Source organism: Myotis yumanensis, unplaced genomic scaffold, assembly GCF_028538775.1.
Source record: "Myotis yumanensis isolate MYYU_CA2020_CCGP unplaced genomic scaffold, mMyoYum1.0.hap1 SCAF_1, whole genome shotgun sequence".
Classification (NCBI taxonomy): Eukaryota; Metazoa; Chordata; class Mammalia; order Chiroptera; family Vespertilionidae; genus Myotis; species Myotis yumanensis.
Window position 1 is genome coordinate 65269350 of NW_027223752.1, and position 17005 is coordinate 65286354.

Sequence of the window (17005 nt, forward strand, 5' to 3'; positions counted from 1 at the left end):
ACAATTGAGCCTGCACTGACACATCATAAGCACCTGAAGTTCATAGTTTTTATTTGGATTCACTCTTGGTGTTGTGCATTCTGTACATTTGGACAAATTTGTAATGACATGTAACCTTCATTATGATAGCACACAGAATAGTTTTATTGCCCTAAAAATCCTTTGAGCTTAACCTATTCATTCCCCCTCCTTTGAATCCTTGGCAATCAGTCATCTTTTTTTATGAAAAACTATTCTGTTTAATAGTGCACTTCATTTATGCTACAGGATGAGCAGGATAAGTTGGGAAAACATAATGAGGTCATCCCTTCAGCTGGTAAATTCAGGAGCTCCAACTTACCCCGGCAAGGAGCCCTGCCACCAGGCACAGGCCAGAGCCTTCCTTCTCTGGGCTTTGCACTTTGTTTGCATTCATACTCTGCTGTTGAAGTCAGAGGTGGGGTCAGGAGAAGTCTGGCTTCTGGGGCCAAATGTCACAGGTCATAGGTGACAGAGGGCAGGGCAAGTTCCTTAAAAGCATCCTTAGTCACTAGGGTTTGAATTAAACAACTTTTTATCACAGGAGTGGTGAGAGGAAGAGGGAGAGAAGAGGAAAGAAAACAAAAACTAATTCTAAATGCTTTTGATCCATTTCCTCATGTTAGACTCACTGATTAGTTGTATTTCCCAATTAGTCCTGGGTTCTCCACCAAAATTGCCAGAATGCTTTCAGAAACTCCTCACCCCAAATCAAATAACAAATCCCTCATCACACTATTTCCTTATCAAAACTTAAAGCTGAAGTAGGAACAGTGGCTTCCACATACAGCATCGTTTCCCCTTTCTTTTCTTTCTTTCTTTCTTTTTGTAACAGCTTGTAGTTACTTCAACACATTTGAAATTCCTTTTCCCTTTCTTAGCAAGTAACAGGACCCAGAACATTCTTTCCACTGCCACCTGTGCTGACTATACTGACTCCAACTAGAGGAATCCTTAGAATTTTACTCCTTCTGTGCTTCCACCCTCACCTTGGTAAAAAAGGCTCCCTTGGTATGAGAACTCTGGTCTAGTGCAAACTCCCTTCCATAATGGAAGGTGATTGGTCCCAGAGCTTCCCTCTATTTCCAGCACTTAATCTGCTGCTTGCCTCCTAATTTTTTAAGGCTGGTATTGTTCCTAGGGAAACTGACCAGGTTGCTAATCACTGTGCCAGGATGATTTGCCCAATTATCCCCATTCTCTAAAGTGAAAGATTTGCATCAGAAGGGACACATCCTAAGTTGTTCATACTTTTATAGTTAGACAGGGGGTCTTCAGACTCAGAGGAAGTGAGAAAAACAGGTGTGTGGCTCTCTTTCATGTAGACTCTCTGATATTTAATTCAGCAGTAACTCAGAGAGATCTTTTGCTCATTCCCATTACATTCAAAGGCTTCTCTCCAGTGTGAATTCTCTGATGGTGGACAAGAGCTGAACTACACCTAAAGGCTTTCCCACACTCATTAAGGCCTGAACTATAGGTAAACTTTCCTCTGCATTCCATACATTCATAGGGCTTCTCTCCAGTGTGGTTTCTCTGGTGATGAATGAGGGTAGAGCTTCTACTGAAGGCTTTCCCACATTCATTACAAGCATACGGTTTTTCTCCAGTGTGGATTCTCAGATGATGAGTAAGGGTGGAGCTCCAGCTAAAGGTTTCCCCATACTCGTTACATTCATAAGGTTTCTTTCCAGTGTGGATCCTTCTATGTAGAATGAGAGCAGAGCTACAACTGAAGGTCTTCCCACAATCATTACATTCATAAGGTTTCTCTCCAGTGTGTTCTCTGATGCTGAATCAGATGTGAGCTCTGGCTGAAAGCCTTCCCACATTCCCTACATTCACAGGGTTTCCCCCCAGTGTGAATTCTCTGATGTTGAATAAGGTCTGAAGTTTGATTAAAGCCCTTGCTACATTCATCACACTTATGGGGTCTGTCTCCCACAGGAAATCTCTGATGTGAAATAAGGTTGGAACTCACAGTAAAGCTGTTCCCCAAATCATTATATTTCTCACTTCTCTCTATCATGGGGGTTAGCTTTTCTTCAACTGTCACTTGACCAAAATCTTGTATCTTCCTATGCAGTTTTTCTCCAAAAGAGTTCCCCAGCTGCCTCTTGAGACTGACTACTTTTTCATAGGCTTCTCCAAACTTAAGACCCTGAGAAATATCCTTTTGGAATCTTCCCAATAGCACCCCATTTAATTCTGTATCTTCAGAAATTTCTTGGTCATGCTCAGTTCTGGTCTCACCATCCAATGAGAATACATCCCATAATTCTCCAGCATACATCTCTATAGAGATCCCTTTGAGCAGGCTCCAAACGCTCCACTCCTTCCAGATAAAGTACACAGCCACATCCTCAAATGTCACCAACTCCTGAGACTTGGCCTTTAGGAGTGCAGCTACCAGCATCTCAACCCCCAGTCTGTCCTTGTTGGAAAATGTGGGAACTTTGAGGAAGGAAGACCACTCTCAAGCAGGGACTGAGGTTCCTGAGATGCATGATCAGCCTGAATTTCCATGGGTCAGGCCAGAAGCTCCTGTCTCTGGTCTCCTATTTGCAGACTCAGTAGGAAATAAGTTTTCTGAATGAGATAGAGGAAGCACTGCTGTATTCTTTCCCACCTTCTTTGTAGTTATCTCTCGGCAGCAATTACTGGGAGCTTTTGGAGATTCTGACTTTAGTTGATGCCATTGCCTGGAGGCAGGGACGGAAAACTTGGGGGTTCCGGATAAGGACCAGGCCCCACTGAACACTGTCACAGACCCCCACACCAGGGACAGAAAAAAGAACCAATCAGTCATATTTTAACTGTCTCCATAGTTTTGTCTTTTCCAGAATGTCATATAATTGGAATCATATAGTATGTAACCTTTTCAGACTGGTTACTCTCACTTGGTAAGAACATTTAAGGTTTTACCTTGCAACTCCCTAATAACATATGATGCAGAGCATCTTTTTATATGATTATTAACCATCAGTATATTTTCTTTGGTGAGATATCTGTTCAAGACTTTTGTTGTCCATTTTTTAAATTGGACATATACCTTTTCTTACTATATAAGTTTGAGAGTTTTTTTTATATTTTGGATAGTAATCATTTATCAGATATCTTTTGCAAATATATTCTACCAGTCTGTGGCTTGTCTTTTCATTCTCTTGAGGCTCATGCTTCTACATATGAAAAATAGTGGGGTTTTTTTTTTTTCATGTTCATTTACTTCCTGGTTCCTGAGCAGCAGCCAACAAAGTTGAGGTGATATGAAAAGAATATGTTCTGGTATCCATGAAGTATGCATATCCCAAGATACACAGTTTATTTCTTGTCCGTTTTCAGCTGCGGTATGCCATATATCTTACCACTAACAGCTTATACAGATGGATCAAGGAATGGAATATGTGGCCTCTGGGATGGAGGTTACCCCTAGGGATTTCTGTTATATATTCCTTAGAACTTCAGGATGTTATTGCTCTTGGAAGTTTCAGATTTCAAATTTGTGTAAATGTATTGTCTGCAGGACCAGCCCTGTTTCAAGGGTTACTTATCAATAAAATAAATTAATTCCTCTAGTACACAGTGATCACCCCCAACTGCCCTCCCCTGCTGTCCTGGTCCCCCCCAACTACCCTCCCCTGCCGGCCCAGTCATACCTAACTGCCCTCCCCTGCCAACCTGGTTGCCCCTAACTGCCCTCCCCTGCCAGCCTAGTTGCCCCTAACTGCCCTCCCCTGCAGGCCTGGTTGCCCCTAACTGCCCTCCCCTACAGGCCTGGTTGCCCCCAACTGCCCTCCCCTGCTGGCCATCTTGTGGCTGTGGGTGCCACCATCTTTGAGGGTGTGGCAGTCAATTAGCATATTCCCTCCTTATTGGTTGTGGGCACCGCCATCTTTGCGACAGTGTGAGGGTCAATTAGCATATTCCCTTTTTATTAGATAGGATAATTTGGGGTTAAATTTTGCCAAATGGTTTTTCTGCATCTTTTGAGATGATCATATGGGGATTCTCTTTTAACGTGATAATATGGTGAGTTACATTGACTTTTAAATGTTAAACCAACCTTATATTCTGGAATAAATTCCATTTGTTCATGATTCATTTTTCTTTCTATATATTTCTTGGTTTAATTTGCTAAAATTTTGTTTAAGATTATTGCCCCCATATTTTTAAAGGATATGGACCTGCCTTTTCTCTTCTTTCCTTTTTTAAAAATATATTTTATTGATTTTTTACAGAGAGGAAGGGAGAGGAATAGAAAGTTAGAAACATCAGTGAGAGAGAAACATCGATCAGCTGCCTCCTGCACACCCCCTGCTGGTTATGTGCCCTCAACCAAGGTACATGCCCTTGACCGGAATCCAACCTGGGACCCTTCAGTCTGCAGGCTGACGCTCTATCCACTGAGCCAAACCGGGTAGGGCCCTTTTCTTTTCTTTTAATGTCTTTGTCTGGTTTTGTATCAGGAGGATGATGAGCTCATGAAATGAATAGGGAATTGTTTGTTTCTCTTCTACTTTCTGAATGAGTTTTTACAGGGTTGTTAATATTTATTTTATAAATGTTTGATAAAATATATCTGTGAAGCTATTTGTACTTGGTGTTTTCTTTGTGGAAATATTTTAAATTATGAATTTAATTTCTTTAATTGCTATAAAGTCTCTTCAACTTTTCTATTATTTTTATATCAGTTTGGTAATTTATGCATTTCAAGAAAAGCTTCCATTTAATTTACATTGCCAAATCTAAGGGGGATAAATTTATTCATAATATTTTCTTAACCTTTTAATGTCTATAGGGTTTTTAATAAGGTTCACTCTTTTATTCCTGATATTGGTGATTTGAGCTTCCTCTACTTTTATCTTGAGCAGTGTAGAACTTGTGTTATCCATAGCAGGCTTTTAGGAATGTAAAAAATATTATACCATGCCCCAGGAGATGGTGTCACTGTGGATTAGGCTGCTCCCTTTGGTCAAGGGCAATGTTCACTTAGGGACATAGCTGTTAGCAGTTAACATTACCAGCAACTGGTGGATGGGTACATGAGCCTAGAAGAGGAGATCTTAGCAGGGAATGGCATTATCCACTTTGGAAGAAAAAACACATCTTGAGTGTGAGATAAAATTTGAGCAAAAGCAGGGTGTTGAATAGCAGGAGATCAGCAGAGGTAATATGGAATTTGGCTTGGTGAGGACCAGGGGCAGAGAAAGGTCCCTAAATAGTACCCACAATTTGGCTTCCCTTAGTTTCTAGGGGCCTAGGAAAGCCATAATGTAATCCTAGAAACAGTGATGCCTGCCCAACTAACTATATGTACTTTACATTCTAATTATCTCATGCTGATGAGCACCTAGACTAATGGAAATGGATACTCAATTTACTTAATAAATATAGAATAAAGTATTTTAAAGCACAAGTCTCTGGTGAAAATTAATAAAGGAAGCCTTTAGTGGTAAAAAGTTGGAAGCTACTGGCCTGGAGCCTCAGGTGAAAGAATTTTGGTTTAAAATCAGCACTAGGAATATACCTCTAGGTTCCTGACTGAGAAAGTAATTATAATTTATTCTTAAATCTTAAGTCCAGAGTTTCAAATTTAACTCTGGCAATGTAAATTTGTTATTGTGTACTGTAGACAAGTTTGAAGCAAAGCCTTCTCTCTTAAAAGAATACAAACATTTTCATAGCTTTTTAAATTGATTATGCACATGCAATTGTTTTTATCATTCACAGATCATCCAGAAGTGAATGAGATCCATGAATGTAATGTCTTAATCATCCCGCAGAATTCCAACCACCATTCCCACTGGAGATGTGCAGGTCTTTCTTTCTCCTGGTGTTTGCTGGGAACAGAGTCCACTTCTGGTATTTATAAGGTGTCCCTCCTTGTCTCTTTAATTATTCAAAATTCCTACCCTGCTTGCCTTCAGAATCTCTTCCCAAGAATATATCTGAAAAAAGAACAAATGCTGGTTAACAAAAGGGTTATCCATCTCTTCCAGTTTGATTTGAACTTTTATTAGGAATCAAAACTCTAAACTATGAGAAAAATGCAATTTTAATTAGTTGGTGAATATAATATCTTACAGATGCTGACAAATCTAAATCCCAACTTTCCCAAAGCAGCCCTCTGCATCTCCTTTGCCTACTGGCTACTCCCCTTGGCTGAGCTGCCTTCAGAATTGCCACATAGAATAAGCATCAACTTGACATCTTCTCCCTCCCACATCCCAATTTCCTCCTTCATTCCTCATTTCTGCTCATACCCCATCCAACTAGTTTCACATCTCCTTGTCATCTTTGGCTTCCCCCAGCCATGATTGTCCTACCATGACCTCATGCAGTAATTTTTCTATTCTGTTTCATGCCACATCCCCGGAGCACACGCCCATCACCAAGATCCAGAGGCTAAACAAGCTTCCTGACCTCCTTTCTTAAAGGATTTTGTTCCTTTGTCCCTGAAGCATGGTGACAAAACATTAATTTTCAAAATCATGCCATTCCCATGCTCTAAATTCTTTAATGAGGTATATTTCCATACAGTCCTCAATGTTCTGGCCCCAACCCACTTTCCAATCTTGTCTTATCTTCTTTCCCTCTATACAGCCCACTGGTTTTGTCTACCTGCTAAACAGGTGGTAGAATTGCCTGTCTTTGGCCTTCCTTTTACAATAGCTCCTCATTCCATTGGAGAGGAGGGCTCCACTCTTCACTTGTAAAACATTTCCCCGTTTTCAACCTTTAGATTATCTCTTCTCTATGACTTCTCTGGAATAGAGATAATCTTTTTCTCCTCTAAGCATCTAGAAGTCCAATGTTCTCTCTAGTTAGTATTTAAGCATGTACTGCCTTAACGTACTGGTTTCATTTTCTTTGTGTACAGGGTTAAAAGTATTATGTTAGACGTAGCTATGACCCTTCAACTGAAAGTGGATCCCAGGCTTTTCTTCTGTGGAAAACACAACAGAAGCTGAGAGAAGGGGGGAAAGCTCTACCTAACAAAGGGCTTGTGGGCCAGCAGGGTAGGCTGAAAAGTCTAGGACAGCGGTTGGCATACCGTGACTCGCGAGCCAAATGCGGTTCTTTGGCTCCTTGAGTGTGGCTCTTCCATAAAATACCACGTGCAGGCGCGCACGTACAGTGCGACTGAAACTTCATGGCCCATGCGCAGAAGTCGGTTTTCGGCCTGGGCGAGTCTATTTTGAAGAAGTGGTGTTAGAAGAAGTCGGGGGTGTCGGTGGGTCGGGCAACGGGAGACGTGGCACAGGCGGGCCGGGCCCGGGATACGCAGCGCAGGGGGCCGCGCGATTCATGCAGGAGTTGAGTGAGCCAGTCAGCCAACCATCTCATTGTGCAGTGGTTAGTGCTAGTCGTGCCCGCAAATCACGCGCGGGTGACAAAAGATAGACGAAACAAGTATATAAGACAAGTGTGGATGGGAGAGTTGGAAGGGGTCGACCTCAGCGAACGTACCTCAATCAGATTGAGGACGTTTTTAGCAAAGGCCAGCTTAGGAGTATCCTAATGAAGTTAATAACAATGTACCTACCTATATAGTTTAAGTTTAAAAAATTTGGCTCTCCAAAGAAATTTCAGTCGTTGTACTGTTGATATTTGACTCTGTTGACTAATGAGTTTGCAGACCACTGGTCTAGAAGAAAGGGGAAGGGAGGGATGCAAGAGAACCAGAGTGAGGGCAGGTGAAGTGGTTGATCTGAGACATTTGGAGAGAGGGAAAAAAGTGTCTGAGGGAGAGTTTTTACAACAGAGTAAATCTTGCTGTGCGCAATGGGGCAACAAGTTCTCCTTCCACCTCTTCACGAGGGCTTCAGTGGAGACTTGCATTGTTTAACAGATGTTTTCTTATTAAGTTAGATTCTGTTTTTTTTTTTTTTTATGTACTGTGTACTGATTGTTCGTGTCCCCTCCAAATCCATATGTTGAAGCCCTAAAGCTTAAGAGTGATGGTATTTGGAGATGGAGTCCTTGGGAAGTAATTACGCTTAGCTGAAGTTATGAGGGTGGGGTGCCCATGGCATTAGTGGTTTTATAAGAAGAGGAAAAGCCAGAGATCGCCGGTTCTCTTCCACATGAGGAAACAGTGAGAAAACCACTGTTTATACACCAGGAAAATGGCCTTTCCCAAGGAACTGAATCAGCCAGCACTTTGATCTTGGGACTTCCCAGTCTCTAGAACTGTGAGAAATAAATATCTGTTGTCTAAGCCACCCAGTGTCTGGTATTTTGTTATGGTAACATGAACAGACCAATATAATGTGACATTGTATTGTGATAGGCTGTCAGATGGGGACAAGGAGGCCTAACTCTGTACACACACACACACACACACACACACGTATTATCATATAGTTTGTAAGTTCTTTTGGAATAATAACTTTTACTTCTCAGTATCCATGCAATGCCAAGCAGTACTGTGACTATAAGGAGCCCACCTCCTACCCTGACTGTTTGTCTTTGGTATTCCTGAACCTTTGTGTCCCTCTTCACCCAATTCCAGTATACCAGTCATGGCCTCCAGCGGGTCTCCCAGTGAGGGCCATGTGTCCCAGTGACTATGCAACGACATCCATTGGGGCTTGGGAAGAGAATAAAATGGAACAACAACAACAACAACAACACCCACACACATGTGCACATACACATATGCACACACACAAATCCATTCTTTATATTTTTTGTTTGTTTTATAATGTACATGCAAAGTAGAATTGGCATATAGTAAGAACTACTTGGCAATTACAGTATTAGAATTTAGATATCCTTTGAGAGGGTCTAGTTCAGTATTTCCTAGATAAACTTCAAAGAGGTGGTCACTTTATTTTTTAAAATATATTTTTATTGATTTCAGAGATTAGGGGAGAGGGAGAGATAGAAACATCAATGATAAGAAAGAATCATTGATCAGCTGCCTCCTCCATGCCCTCTACTGGAGATTGGGCCTGCAACCCCAGCATTCCCCCTTGACCAGAATCAAACCTGGGACCCTTCAGTCCATGGGCTGATGCTCTATCCAATGAGACAAACCAGCTAGGGCTAGTCACTTTAGAAATACAGATTTCTAAGCCCCCCCTTAGACCTGCTGAATCAGCATGGGGTAAAGTAGGGACAGGACTCTGAAGTTTAACAAGCTCCCAGTTCACCCTGAAGCAATGCACCCATAGGTCTGCTGTCCACTGACATCTAACCCACTCATTTTGCTGAAGAGGAAAGTGACTCTTAAAGAAATAAATGACTTGCCAAGGACACAGCCAATTAGTAGCAAAGCCTCAACCAGGACCCACATCTCAGCCTTTGAATCCCATGCTTGTTCTATCCCCCGTATAATGTGCTTGCTTTTCAAGCTACGGGCATCATTTTCAAGTTTCCCAGACTCTCCCTTCTTCCAGTCTGTCACGCTGGACACTTCCCAGGGGTTTATTATCTGCGGAAAGACATCCAGGATGATGTCATATTGTTGCCTGCACAATCATGCAGAAATTGAGAAAGTTCAAGCTACGCCATGTGATGCTGCATAAGTGGCTTAATTTCCAGATGGAACTCACAGGGGGCAATATTTCAGCTTACTAAGTCATGTCGATTGAAAAATACAAAAGCTTTTGAGCTTTTGTAGATGTAAGAAAATCAAATGAAGGACTGCTAACATCCTATTGCCAGCTTAGGTGAGTGGATGCCTGGTGGCCCTAGCAAATAGAGAACTTAGGGGAAGAAACAGGTTTAGGGAATTTGCTGATTCATTAGTTAACTTTTTGTGGAATAAATTACCTCAAAATTTAGCAGTTTCAACCATGACATATTTATTACCTCCTAGTGTCTGTGGATCACCAATCAGGCCTTGCTCAGCAAGGTGCCTTAGGCTCAGCATTCTTACAGATGTAATCAAGGTGTTGCAGTCCCAGCTGAAGACTTGCAAGCTCACTCCTGTGGTTGTTAGCAGAACGTAGTTCTCCCAGGGCTGTTGGACTGAGAGCCTTAGGTCCTCACTGGCTGTTGGCCTGAAACCTCCCTCAGTTCCTAGCCACAGGATCTCTCCATTGGGGCAGCTCAGAATATGGCAGCTGGCTTCCAGCAGTGTGAGCAAGAGGAGAGTAAGAAAGGGCAAGCAAGATGGAATCTAGACTTTTTGTAACTTGATATCAGGAGTGATACCCCATCACCTCTGCTATACTCTGTCTGCTAGGAGTGAGTCACTAGGCCCAGCCCACACCCAAAGGGAAGGGATAACTCAAGGGTGTGAGTACCAAGAGGTGGGGACCAGTGATCATTGCAGGCCATCTTGGAGGCTGCCAACTGTGGGAGGACTAGGTGGGGACACTCGGCAGGAATTTGGACATCTGCATTTGAAGCTTTAGGGAGATATCTACTGGAGATACAGATCTGGGAGTTAGCCCTTTATGAGTAGGAGATGAAATCATGGGAACAGATAGAGTCAGCCAGAAAGAACATTTTAAAAAGTTATCCACTAATTACTAACTTCTAGAGAAACTTCATATTGATATTAAAACACAAACAAAAATATACTAACCAAAGCCATTTGTTACTCCTAACTTAAGACTTTCAGATTGACCATGAAAATTTGGGTTAGTGCACATGGCATCTTCTGGTATGATGGGAATATTATTAAGATTCTGAGAACAAGCTCATTCTCCACAAAAATTCCTTAAAAGAAGTGACTAATTGAAACCTGGAACATCTCCTGATGAAGAAAAATGAAGTCTAATTTGTCCTCCATCAGTTTTGAATTGCGGATCTGGTGGATCTCTCAGTGTTTCCAACAAGTTTTGGGTGATGGATATTAAAAATATTCATACAATATGATTGATTGTAGTCATTTAAAGGCCTGTTCCCATGGGCCCACAATACTCATCCCCTTCATAAACACCAGGCCCAGGGTGTGTCACAGAAACCTTGGAGAGCGAGAAGTATGTCACAGTCACCACTGGTCCATGATCTTTCCTCCCACTGTGCTTTGCTTTGTGCTCATCGCTTTAGCCTGGAATGTTCTCCCCAGACTGTTCTGTGCAGCCAAATCCTACCCTCCCTTCAAGGCTCAAATCCCTTCTCTTCCATTAAGTCTTCCTAACTGGCCCAGCTCACCCCACCTCTCTCCTCTCTGGACTCCTGTCATGGTGCCACCCATTTGGGGGACTAACTCCCAGCCATTTTCCATCCTTTCCTTTGTCTTACTCATCAGGGGTTAACAAAGTATGATCCATGTGGCTAATCTGACCCCACTGCCGGTTTTTATATGGCCTGCAGGCTAAGAATGGTTATTACATTTTTAAATTGTTGGGGGAAAAAAACCCTCAAAAGAAGAACAGCATTTGTTACATGTGAAAATTATATGAAATTTCAATTCAACATCCATAGATAAAGTTTTATTTTGTCAATAAAACACTTGTGGAAATTTTCTTTCTTTGGCTTCTGGCCCCACAAAGCCAAAAATATTGATTAGTTGTCATTTTATAGAAAGTTTGCTGACCTCTGCTATACACACTTGCTTTCTCCCTCCGTGAGGACACAGTGCTGACACATTCTGATAGCTTCTGCAGGGTCTACCAGAGTCTGGAGCACAGAGCTGGTGTTTGTTGAATGCTGTTGAATGGAGCTGAGAGAAAATTTGTTTTTAATTTGTGATGGATACAATGTTATGTCCTTTCTTGCTGTCCAGGCCTTCTCTTTATTCCCTTCTGCTGCTGGGCTGGTATCTGTTATGTCTGGTAGAAAAAAAAAAATGACAGGGAATACCAGGGTGGGTCCCAGAACTCATGGAAAACACAAATGAAATAAAGTCTGGGAACCAGAACTTTTGTTTTGGGTGGGGAGGATCTGTTTGCTTTTGGGGATTGAGGTAATGAAAGTTATTTCAATAACATAATTCAACGGTTGTGCATGCTTTCTGCCAGAAGAATGGCTAGGCGAACCTCACTCAGGAACCCCATCTGCAAAATGTGAAGGGTAAACACTGAAATGTTGAGCAAATTCTCCCTCAGCAGAGCGCAAAACTATGCACACACCTAGGTTAGACTATGTGAGATGCGCAATATGGACACAGACTAGATGGGGATGTGACTGGAAAACCGAGGCAGAGAGGCAGCGACGTTGACCTCAGCAGCTGTCATGATCCCTTCATTTCCCAGTGAGACTTTGTGACGGTCTCACAGAATACATGGAGCTCGCAGATAGGATGTGGTGTAGTTTCACATAGCAAGGAAGCTCAAGAGATGAATTTGTAGCTTCCAAGAACACACCAGAGAAGTGCTATAGATACTGGGAGTGGGTCCAATCTATATCAACCCAATCTTGCCTGAGATTTTTGTGGCAGATGGATGAGGTAGCTGTGATGAAATGAAGAGTGCCCTTGACTTGTATCAAAGGCATGGTTTTGAATCCAGCCCTGCCTCTAGTACTAGTTTTACGAATTGGAGCAAGTTTCTTAACTTTTCTGAATGTGCGTTTATTCATCTATAAAATTGAGGCAGAAGTATTTTCCTTCGTAAGTTTGTATTAGTTATCTATTCATGTACAACAGACTACCCTAATGATTAAATGGCTTAAAATTACCATAATATATTTATTCTGTGGGTTTACAGGGCAATGCTTGAATCTTGAGATGGTGTAGTGGACATCTGGACATTTTTTGTGTGTGTATCTGACAAGCATCTATTCCCCAATTTTTGGCAACAGTGTTTTGGTCGTCCTTTATGGAGCAACTCCTTTCCTCTAGCATGCTTCCTTGTTGGGACATCCATCAGGCTTCTCCATCTTCCCCTGGCCAGAACTGTGGGCCAATTGGACCCTAGCCTTTGACTCTGAACCCTGAGAAGTGTGGCAGAAGGACCAAAATGGTTGGAATGTATTCACTCAAACAGTACCACACTGAAGAGATTCTCCATTTGTTTCTGCTGCTTCTACTCAGAACTGAGCTACTCTCCATTTGTTACAAAGTCAGGTTCAATGAGCCATCTTATGACCTGATAATACTTTAAGCAATTTTTAAAGACTTAAATTGTCCAGACTTAGTTTTCTTGCTTGTAGACAGAACCCTTGCTGACAGAGACATCTATTCAGGAGATATAAAGTGATGAGAATGGTCTGGAAGCTAAAATGTCAGAAGATTCCAGTTGATCAAACAACAACAGTTTAACTAGTTATGTTTTATATAACAGTTTTTAGGACACTGTACAAGTTTCCTTGAATAAGAAATGTAACCCTGTCCTTAAGGATCCATAATCCAGCTAGGGGAGAATAAGTACAATGACTACAGAAAAAAATATATATTTCACTATAACAATATAATAAATATCCCAATTGTCACTACCTAACAGTGCTTGGCACATAGGAAGCATACTATCTACACTAATAAAAGAGAAAGATGCAAATTGACCATACCTTCACGATGCCCACCAGCCAATCAGGAGTGAGTTTGAAAATTAACCTTATTGCCTCTGTGGAGACTGACAGCAGGTAGGAGGCAGCTCCCAGCACTGCATGGCCTGCTTGGCAGTCACCACAGTGACCAGGGAGCAGGCAAGCGCTGCCCACAGGCAGCTCCCAGCACGGCCTGCTTGGCCATCGCCTCGGAGACCAGGGAGCAGGCAAGTGCGGCTGCAGGCAGCACCCAGCATGGCCTGCTTGGCAGTCACTGCAGTGTGGAGCAGGCAGGCCCTGCAGAGAGCAGAGAACCACGGGGAGCAGGCCTAAGATGTCAGTAGGACATCCCCTGAAGGCTCCCGGATTGGAGAGGGTGCAGGTCAGGCTGGGACACACACACACACACACACACACACACACACACACACCCCATGCACGAATTTCGTGCACTGGGCCTCTAGTAATTACATATTACAACTAATACACTGTTAAATGAGTGATTCAGTTAATTAGTGCAATAAGGTCTGAATAAGAGAGAGAGCATATGAGCTAAAATTCCTCATGAAAAAGGAAGAATTTGAGCAGATGCTCTTAGAATGGATCAAATTCTTTGAAATGGAGAGGAAGGATAAAGGCATTCTAGCCTATTAACTTATTTTGCAAACAGAGTTATAAACTGTGATAAGTATGAAGAGAGGTGGCTTCTGAATCATCTGGAATAAGAAAATCTTATTGCAAAGACATGGATTTTCTTTATTTGTTACTGAACTTTGTTACTGGAAGCACACTGCTCTAATATATGTTGATTGCCTAGATGATGGGACTATTTCTTATGTATTTAACAATGCATTTCCCTTTCAGTAATCAGGTTTTTGCACCCTTCCCCTGCAGATTTTTTTATCATTATAATTAATGGCGGAAGTCATGAGACTTATTGCCCAAAGAAAGGAGGATATGGGCTAGAGCAGTGGTTGCCAACCTTTTGGACCTCACGGACCACCACTGGTCTGCGGACCACTGGTTGGCAACTGCTGAGCTAGAGCTCCCATGCCATATAAAGAAGATGCAGAAAGTCTTTCCTCTACTAGAGGAAGGGGCCAAGGAGAAAAGAGGAGAAGATGGGGACAAAGAGCAGAAGCAAATGTTTAATCTAAATTTCCCCCTTAGAGTGAAATCCTGGAAGGTAGTTTAGGGTTGAGGTAGGAATCATAGAAATATCCAGAAATGCTGGAATGGGGGTCTTGCAAGGCACTAAGATATGCTGTTTGCTTAGTGGGAAAAGCCTGGGAAAAGTTGTGTTCAGTTGCTGCTGTCCAACATGACACTGAGTGGGAGTTCCTCAGAGAGAGTAGAGAGTGTCTCTCATGTTAGTGGAGTGTAGGGAAAGCAGGCAGAGTTCCATCAGTCCTGCTTCTCCTGAGCCACGGTCCCTCTGCTCAGACCCCTTTCCCAGTCTGAACAACCCCCTTACCTCTCCCTGCCCAGGGAGCTTTTAAAAATGCCCCAGTGAAGGTTCCACTCCAGAAATCAGAACCATCAGGAGTTGGGTCCTGGTGTCAGATTTTTTAAAGCTCGTCGGTCATTCTACTGTATAGCCATGGCTGAGAACCACTGGGTAGTTGTCTAGTCTAATCATGTGTTGAAGTTAAGTTAAACATCACTTCCTCATGGAAGCTTTCCCTGATAGCCCCCAACATAAGTCAAATCCCCTTTTTATATGTCCTTCAAGCAAATGCCCAGTACTTCTCCCTCTTGGCATTTAACAATTGGGCCATTATTTATTTCAAGTAGACTGCCTGGAGAGAAACATTCTGCCTTGCTCTGCAAGGAGCCTGTTTCAACCATGCACCAACTGCTACACAGTGCTCAGCAAATAACTTCTTGAATGAATGATCAGCCTTGACTCAGCCAAGGGTGGTGATCAAGGCTCCAATTTATGACTCTGCTAAGAGCATTTTAAACCTTAAACTAGACCCCATGTACTTATAGAACTATGGTTTGAAATGGGCTCATGGTTTTGCAATTTGGTTTCTTTTCCACCTTCATGTGTCACAACAGATCAGCAGGCTCATTCATCATCACCATTACAACCTGTGTGGTCAACATTATTATCATTATTATTATTATTCTCATCTTGCAATTGGAAAAATGTTAAATAACTTGCCCAGGTGCCTATACCCTATTATCTAGGCACAAACTATTGCAAATGAGGAAAAAACCCCTTCAACGGGCTTCCTGTTTGTGCTGAGCTGTGATTTCTGGCTTGGCAGCTGGTGGCGGCTGATATATGGGGATTTTTTGGGGGTCTCCAGTTCCAGCGGCCAAGGCCCAGGGTGCGATGTTCTGACCTCCTAAATCGTTATAGGGTGCAGAGAACACCAGGCCTTAAACATATAAAGATGCCATTGCCATAAATACTATATTCTCCAAAGTCACAGTGCTTTGCTTGTCCTGGACAGGCAGCTGAGTGTGTGCGTGAGTGTGTGTGTGTGTGTGTGTGTGTGTGCTCTCGTGGTTTGGGGCAGGTGAAATAGGGTCATCCAGGAGAAGCCCAGTCTTAGCTTTGGGCTGGGCAAGAGGACCATCTCATCACAGCCCCTACCCCAAATCCCAGGTTTCAACATGCACAGGCCTATGGGGCAGAATCACACTGAGGCTACTCGAGTATCCTGGATCCAGACTGGCTGGCTTGAACCAAGCCTCAGAAGAGCTGTGCCTGGAGCAGGCTCTTGACTCCCCAGGCGGCAAGTGGTAGTGGCGCCCCCCCCCCCCCCACCTCCGCCACCGACCCCCGCCTGCACATCAGTCCCTGCCAAGGCCCACGACCCTTCGGGCTCCTGGCCTCAGCGCAGGCGCCGCTCCGGCTCCGTTCCCTGCCCAAGAGGCGCTGTAAAGAGGCACAGGCAGCGAGGACAGGTCTCATCTCGCGCCGGGGCCGCCAAGGCCTCCAGGGCCGCTGTCTCCAGCGCGCGTTCTTGGTGCAGGTGGCACAGCTCTCCGCGCGGGCCGAGGTTCCCAGATCACGAGAGAGACTAATCTTCAGTCTTCACCTCCCAGCCGCAGAGCGGGCTCCACCGCTGCTCCACTTCTTCCCATTCCTTCAACTTCTCAGCCTTAAACGAACAATCCCAGGCCGGGCAGGACCCGATCACCTCTGCCTCCTCTCACTGCACTAATCCCGCGAGCGAGGGAGGCCCCTGCGCCGAGGCGGTGGCTGGCAAAGGGGAGTGGAAAGGGAGGATGGATGGGGCCGAGGGGTGGGGTGGTGATGAGGGGGATGTAGGAGGGGGTGTCATTTTCTTTTTCTTTCTTTTTTTAAAAAAAGTCTCTCGCGAGAAACCGCTGCGCAGACGATACTTGAAGAGGTGGGGAAAGGAGGGGGCGCGGGAGCCGCGGCAGAGACTGTGGGTGCCACGGGCGGACAGGCGGCCACAGCTGGAACAGCTGCGGGCGGAGCGGGGCAGCGGCTGCTGCGGCCAGGACCGAGGGACAGCCGCCGCCTCCTCGGGAGCCGGAGCCGCCGTTTTCCCAGTGGGTGCAGCCGGGGTCCCGGCAGGGGTCGGGCGGCTACCGGGGCTGGAGGGGCGGCCACCGGGGC

At 43.9% G+C, this 17005-nt stretch overlaps 1 protein-coding gene and 1 pseudogene across 2 annotated transcripts in view; one reads left to right on the forward strand and one right to left on the reverse strand.

Moving 5' to 3' along the window:
* Positions 1–1335: 1335 nt before the first annotated feature.
* On the reverse strand, positions 1336–2544 carry LOC139003160 (zinc finger protein 3 pseudogene; annotated as a pseudogene).
* A 14285-nt stretch (positions 2545–16829) lies between these two features.
* Positions 16830–17005, forward strand: part of FBN1 (fibrillin 1) — a 230076-nt gene continuing 229900 nt past the window's right edge. For both annotated transcript variants that reach the window (XM_070423353.1, XM_070423361.1), the window contains exon 1: positions 16830–16938. The gene's annotated coding sequence lies outside the window, so the exon portion shown is untranslated. The remainder of the gene's footprint in view (positions 16939–17005) is intronic.